The sequence below is a fragment of the Oryzias latipes genome, chromosome 18 (assembly GCF_002234675.1).
Source record: "Oryzias latipes chromosome 18, ASM223467v1".
Taxonomy (NCBI): Eukaryota; Metazoa; Chordata; class Actinopteri; order Beloniformes; family Adrianichthyidae; genus Oryzias; species Oryzias latipes.
Window position 1 is genome coordinate 29,897,488 of NC_019876.2, and position 7,658 is coordinate 29,905,145.

The 7,658-nt window shown below is 43.9% G+C and overlaps 2 long non-coding RNA genes across 2 annotated transcripts; one reads left to right on the top strand and one right to left on the bottom strand.

The window, feature by feature from the left end:
* The first annotated feature begins 4,039 nt into the window (after positions 1-4,039).
* On the top strand, positions 4,040-4,867 carry LOC110017130. Its single transcript, XR_002871988.1, has 2 exons — positions 4,040-4,148; positions 4,223-4,867. It is a non-coding gene; the product is annotated as an uncharacterized LOC110017130 (long non-coding RNA).
* Positions 4,868-7,292: 2,425 nt separating this feature from the next.
* Positions 7,293-7,657, bottom strand: LOC111949297. Its single transcript, XR_002875312.1, has 2 exons — positions 7,562-7,657; positions 7,293-7,491 (listed from the first exon to the last, which is right to left on the bottom strand). It is a non-coding gene; the product is annotated as an uncharacterized LOC111949297 (long non-coding RNA).
* Between the last annotated feature and the right edge of the window lies 1 nt (position 7,658).

Sequence of the window (7,658 nt, forward strand, 5' to 3'; positions counted from 1 at the left end):
AGACACAAGTGGAGGATCCAGAGACAATCCTGCAGGATGGTAGAATGGAACCTGCGACCAAAGACAGGAGGTCTCACCTTCCAAACATGAGATCAGGAGCTAGAAAAATCCGACAGGGGGCTTCAAAACTGAAAACCAGTCTTACAAGCGTGAGGTCCAGGAGCAAAACTCCCAAACCACACGCTAGAAAATGTAGGACAAAAGCCCAAAGGACACAAGTGGACGATGCAGATGTAGAATCACAAGCTACAGAACTAACATCTTGCATTCCTAGTGTTCAAATCGGAACTGAAATCCTGAAATCATGTGCTGCAAACATGAAAGTTGGAGCTGAAAAAATCAAGAAACGTGTCCAACAAAAGATGTCTGCAGAGAGGGAAACAGAGACACAAGTGGAGGATCCAGAGACACAAGTGGAGGATCCAGAGACAATCCCGCAAGATGCTAGAATGGAACCTGCAACCAAAGACAGAAGGTCTCACCTTCCAAACATGAGATCAGGAGCTAGAAAGATCCGACAGAGGGCTTCAAAACTGAAAACCAGTCTTACAAGCGTGAGGTCAAGGAGCAAAACTCCCAAACCACACGCTAGAAAATGTAGGACAAAAGCCCAAAGGACACAAGTGGACGATGCAGATGTAGAATCACAAGCTACAGAACTAACATCTTGCATTCCTAGTGTTCAAATCGGAACTGAAATCCTGAAATCATGTGCTGCAAACATGAAAGTTGGAGCTGAAAAAATCAAGAAACGTGTCCAACAAAAGATGTCTGCAGAGAGGGAAACAGAGACACAAGTGGAGGATCCAGAGACACAAGTGGAGGATCCAGAGACAATCCCGCAGGATGCTAGAATGGAACCTGCAACCAAAGACAGAAGGTCTCACCTTCCAAACATGAGATCAGGAGCTAGAAAAATCCGACAGGGGGCTTCAAAACTGAAAACCAGTCTTACAAGCGTGAGGTCCAGGAGCAAAACTCCCAAACCACATGCTAGAAAATGTAGGACAAAAGCCCAAAGGACACAAGTGGACGATGCAGATGTAGAATCACAAGCTACAGAACTAACATCTTGCATTCCTAGTGTTCAAATCGGAACTGAAATCCTGAAATCATGTGCTGCAAACATGAAAGTTGGAGCCGAAAAAATCAAGAAACGTGTCCAACAAAAGATGTCTGCAGAGAGGGAAACAGAGACACAAGTGGAGGATCCAGAGACACAAGTGGAGGATCCAGAGACACAAGTGGAAGATCCAGAGACAATCCTGCAGGATGCTAGAATGGACCCTGAAACCAAAGACAGGAGGTCTCACCTTCCAAACATGAGAGTAAGCATTGAGAAGCGGAAATCACGCTCTGCAAACATGAAACTCAGCGCTAAAAACAACAAAAAGAGGCCATCCAGGTAGTGACACAACGTAAGGATGCAGAGACACACCTGGACACTTCCTTCAGTGCTGAGAGCGAAATCAAGAATTCTGCGCTTGCTGAAGATCTGAAAACAGCTTTGGAAAGTTCTGTTTCAAGGCTGATTTCACATGTAGTGTCCAAGTCGTGGTGCAGCATTTTTCCTGAAGAAATGTTTCCTGTGACATCGCTTGTTAATAGCATTTTGGACAAAGTCAAAGACGGCCCCATTGAAATGACTGGCAGGGAAATTGAGACCAAGCTCCACTTGCTGGTTTACAAAGACCTGCTTAAGCTTTGGAAAAAGCCAGAGTTAATCATGGTCGTGTTTGACATAAATAACGAGCTTGTCAGCGAGACGGTTGCTTCCGTCTTTAAAAAGCACATTGGGACCCCAAGGAGGCCAAATGTGTTTAGAAGAATCTTCAACTTCTTTTTCCACAGAGGTTGAAAGTTTCTCCAAAAAGTTGTGGTTCTCCTCTGCAAGAACCACAACTTTATTTCAAGAGTACAACTTTTAGTAAAGTGCAACTCTTGAAGACTTTAAAAAGGGGTAAACGAGGGAGGGGTGAGCAAATTGAAACAAAAGTTTCAATTAAATTGGGATAGGGACATTAGAAAAAGTTAGTAGGATTTAATACGGGGACATTTTTGGAAAATGAAAAGATAAATGTAGGACAGGATTAGTTTTTTAGAAGACATGAAATAAGACGTTTAGCAAACATAGTAGAACCTAAAAACATATTTAGAGTGGGGACATTCAGATGAAAAGAAGGTCTTTGCCGGGAGGCGCCGGTTTCCTCCCAATCAAAAAGATAAAAAAGACACAATAATTAGGGCTGTAACAATGATTGTCTTGCAAGGGATTTGAAAAACGTCACCTGTACTGTTCAGTAGCAGGTATTTATCTCTGAGTCACACTGTTTCATTTTGGGCTAAAGATGTCTGGAATGGATTTTAGATCAAGGAAAAGGGGTTGTTAAAATAAAATAATATCAATAATAATTCATATCAGCAACCACAAACTATAATATGAATGGAATGGAATAACAATAACTCACAATAGTAATGCAACCACTAGAGGGCGCCTTTCAGTGCTCTCCTGTGCCGGTCCCAAGTCCGGGTAAATGCAGAGGGTTTAGTGAGTAAAGATCCAAAAGCATATGCAGAGCTGCACAGAAAGACGTTTGAGCCCCTGGAGACATTCCCACCTCACCGTTCTGTCAGTTCATCTGCAGCTGATCTGATAACATATCAATCAACCAATCACTAAACCAACCAATCAATCAATAAACCAATCAATCGATCAATCAACCAATCTAATCTAACCAATTAATCAACCGATCAATTAATCAACAAACCTATCAATCAGTCAACCAATGAATGAATTTATCAATCAATTAACCAACCAATAAGTCAATCAATCAGTCAATCAATCAACCAATCAATTAATCCAGGGGTCGGGAACCTTTTTGGCTGAGAGAGTCATAAACGCCACATATTTTTAAATGTCATTTACATCCATACAATAATGTAGACACACTGAGGCACGGAGACTTAACCTTTTTTAAGGGTTCTTTATTCTGGTTACTGGTTACCGTAACCACTGTAACCAGAACTGTCACTCTTGCACATGATGCTGACCATGCAGAGGAGAAGCAACTTTTTTAACCTTACACACAATTTCTGGAAAGTGTTAAAACACAATTTCCCATTCAGTTGATAGACCTTTGTGTTTTTCAGTCTTATGTCATTTCTATATTTCTACTTATTTTATTTTACATCTGTGCTTAATTTAGAGACAGGACTTCATAGAATGTTACATGACAATCTTTTTGATTCCAGCTACTTCATAAAAAATGTTTACACTATTTAAACGTGTTCAGTGAAAACCAGAAATCCAGAAAACGTCATTCACATGTCACTGTCAGTGCTTTGTTCACGGACTGTGGTGTTCATATTAATCCTTATATGCAGATAAGTAAGGTTCCAGTTGAGGAATATTCCAAACTACAACGTATGCGTGGTGGTCGGCTTCTCCAGAAAGCCACTGGTAAAGACTGATGTTATGGTTGTACGACAGTTCTCCACCCATTTCAGTTCAGGCCGTGATTCTTGGAGGACTCCTGAAAGAATACTTGTCTCGCACAACAATAACGTCATTTTTGCGTCAATGTTCTGTACTTTTCAAGGTGGGAGTGGCCACCACTGCCCCAATCCTCCAATGGGTACAGTTCCAAAATGCTGAAGTAATTATAGAAAAAATATGTTTACATTTGTCCTTTCCAAGAAACAATTGGTACAGCCCAGGCCTATTCAGGCCTATTCAATTGTTGTAAAAATAATTCTGATCATGTTGGTTTGGTTTATGATGTGTATTTGACTGTTCCAGGATTCCTGCCCCATATGTGGAGAGAGACGTGATGCCCCCCCCATGCAAGTTCTTGTGGGGAGGGGTTGGTTTCTGTCTGGAACTGTTGCAGTTCTGTATTTGTTGGAACACTGGTGTAATCAGTTTTAGGTTCAACATAGTCAAAAAAAGCCCACCAAACTCACATTTGGGGTGAGCTATGTTTCTAAAAGGTTTCTGGTCATTCCAGCAGCCTCCTCTCCCTCACATCCAGCCGCCCCCCCCCCCCAGGAGACGACGGACCGGAGACCCAGTGAAGAACCCAGAGAGGAGACGTCCAGGAGATCAGGGCCTGCTGCAGTCACCAGCTGTTCCACGGTGGTGCATGGAGGTGAAACTAGAACTAAAGTCTGTTGACCGACAACATCTGTATCGTCTCAACTTCATTTCATGGTCTCGTTTCAGGGACAGGACTTTGTAGAAATCTGTTCTCACATTGAAGGTTTTCTTCTGGTAAATGTTTGTGAGGAAAGACACATTGGATTGACCACCAGTGACTTATGAAAGCAACAAAGGGGACAAACATCCAAGGGGGTGGATACTTCTGCAAGGCACAGGAAATGCTGGCGAGGTTTTCTGGGACGTAAAGGTAAGGCAGGTGTATTTATCCAGCAGGTTTAATACACAACACCTTTAAGAAGTGCTTTACATGAAAAGACCAAAGCACAGAAACACAAAACAGTCAAAATGATCAATTATGACTAAAATCACTGAATGAGAAGAATGATAAGAACTTCCTGTGGGGTGGGAGCCATCTGACGTCATGAGAAAGACTGACGCTCCTCTTGCTGACGGCTGATGTCAGGACTTTGTTCCCGACTGCTGGGAGGGAATTCTACAAACAGAGTGTAGAAATCCACAGAGGACTTTATGGAGGAGGACATGGACCTTCTGCACCGATAGGTGGGAGGTTTGTCGGCTCCAAGTGATGACATACGGAGCTGGGGGGGTTTACCCCTATTTATTGAACCTAATAAGACACTTGATCTATTGTTAGAATGTGCAATGATTTCAGAAAAGCCCCCTCCCTTTTACTAGTGCCCTGTCCCATAGAACAAACAAAAGAACCAGAAGTTTCTATTTCTGATCAGCCCTTCAGGAGTCCTTTTCTGTGCCGTAACTAAATCCTTAGTTCTCCATGGTGCCTTCTGCCTATTTCACTATATTTGCCCAACAGGGGGCATCGGTGTCCAGATCATCTAGAACAGAAGACGTTTATGAGTCCACCAGATAATCAGCATTCATGCATTTCTGAAACCTGCTGTCTGAGCTCCAGCCCCTCCCAAAAAACCCCCAAAAACCAGTGGGTCCTCGCGTGGAAAATTCCTGCTGCCACAATAAAAGCCTCTAAATAAACGGAATAAACCAAACAGTAAACAAACCTCATGATGCAGCTACAGCAATAAACAGACAACAACCACAGACATTTGGACTATTATTTATTATGATGTTCATCATTTCACTCATCAGAAACTCAGATTATTAGCAGACTTCATCCGTCCTCCTCTCTTCCCTCCAAACAGTCCATTATCGTCCAGATGATGATCTTCAGTTCCATCCAGAAGTCTTTTCTATTCCATCATCAGTGCTGAGAGTCCGTCCAGTTGTGTTTCTGTAGGTTTGAATCCGCTTTAGAGCCAAAATGTCCGCTGGACAGACGCAGTGGACAACGGGGACGGTCAGGTCCAAACACACAGATCTGTGCGTCTGCTTCATGATTCCCTCAGGAAGTCATCAGTGGGAGACGTTCCTGCTGGATCCTCCATGGATGCATCACAGTCAGTCTGTTTGAACTGAGACACATCCAAAAGTCTGGCTGCATGTGACTTCCTGAAACTTCTGTCCAATCAGAAGCTCTGAATACTGTGACGCTGCCTAAAGGCTTGTTCACACCGGGACAAATTTCGCGCGCGATATTCGCCGACGTTTAACGCCTCGTGACTAAACAAAGGGCAACCAATGTGAGTGTGCACACCGACGCGAAAAAAACGCCACGCGTCAAAGCGTCATTTTTTTAAAAACGCCTCGGGTTAGTTTTTTTGGTTTGACGCGCCGCGTCAAAAACTATACAACCAATGAGAATGGCGCTTTTGCACACGTGTCTGGAGTTTCTGACGTTACAGTAAAACACAACTTGTGGGCGCTCAAACACAAAACTGTCTTGCTGAACACACATACCAGCGAAGAAGATAGACGCCAAGTAGCGTCTACACTGATGCAAAGAAATAATGACGGACATTCTAAAATATCCCCGAAAACGCTCATGATACATTTTCAGCTCTTGTACCAGTCGATAAAACTCCCATGTTCTTCTCTTCTCGTAACTATGGGATGTACCCAAAATCAACGTCTTTTCCGGCGTCTGTCATCATTCAACAGAACAATAATTTCTTCATCGCTGGAGCTGGAGCTTACTGGTGATTGAAATATTCATGTTTTCTTTGTTTGATTCTGACAAGCGCGTAAATACTTGCTCTCTTGAAAGTGTGAAAGAGTGAAAAGCGACTTTAAGAAGCGTAACGTTGCGCTGCGCCACCTTGCGTACAGGGGTATTTCTGTTTTACATAAAGCGCCATCTAATGTCAGGGAATAAAATTGCATGTTCGCTCGGCTCATCGTCAGCGTAAATCGCCTGGGTGTGAACACAAAAAACGTGGCGAAAAACGGCTGGCGGATATTCGTCCCAGTGTGTACGGGCCTTAAGCCTGCTAGAAGGCCCTGCTGACACCAACTCACAATCTGATTGGTTGGAGGAAATGAATGGCAGACACTGACTTTGCATTAGGAAGCCTTCACAGCTTATGGTGAATACCCTAACCCTGCCTAGCAACATAGGACAGCTGAAAGTGATTGGTTCAATGCTTCAATTTGAAAATACGTCTTTCTGGAAGCAGCAGAACCATCATAAACACAATAAAAGAGAATAGACAGATGATTTCATGACTATGCATGGACAATATATAATCAACACATGATTCAGATACTTTTTGGAGAAGGCCCCGACGGCCACCTCTGCATTCACGCATACCTCTGCAGGGTTGAACTTTAACCTGCCAGGGACTGGGATGTGGTAGCGACATGACGTTTGTACCTGGAGGGAATTCTGTGACAGAAAGTCTTTTCATCTGTCTGTAAAGAGCAGTGAATTCAGCAGATTCACACCAAGACTCTTCCAACTGTAGGTGGTGCGCTAGGAAACAGTAGAAAAGGAGAAGAAGCCCCTCCCTGCTTGTCCAGTGGTGGAACACCATGGTCCAAATGCGTGTTGTTTGAACGTGCGTCACATGCTCGGTGTGAACGCATGACGCCAAACAATGGCACCAACTTCTAACCACCAGGAGCAATGTGGGGTTCAGTGTCTTGCCCAAGGACACATAGGCAGGGCGGGGAATTGAACCAGCGGTCAGAGGTAGAGCCTCTGTCTGTGGCTGCCCTGACTTTTATTTTTCTTCTTTTTCAGTCTGGCAGATCTAAATGAGGGCAAATAAATAATTTATTGGTCAGACCATAACTCATGAAAGATCTTCCTCTGCAAAAAAACATTTAAAATGTCATCATTAAAAAAGGACACTCATTGATTTTTACGGTCGTTTCTCAACAGTCCAACAGAAAGAAACGGTGCGGCGTCCACCACGATCCTCTCTTCACATCTGCAGCTCGTCCGCCCAGTGGTCCTGGAGATCAGGGCACACGTTTGCGTTAAGACGTCGTCCACAGGGGCATCCAGCCGTGTTGCTGACTCACCTGGGAAGAGGGTTCTGTGACCTCCTCCAGGTCTCCCAGGCAACCGAGCTGATGGCGAATGAGGCTGCCCCACAGCAGCGAGCGCCGGCAGGAAGGA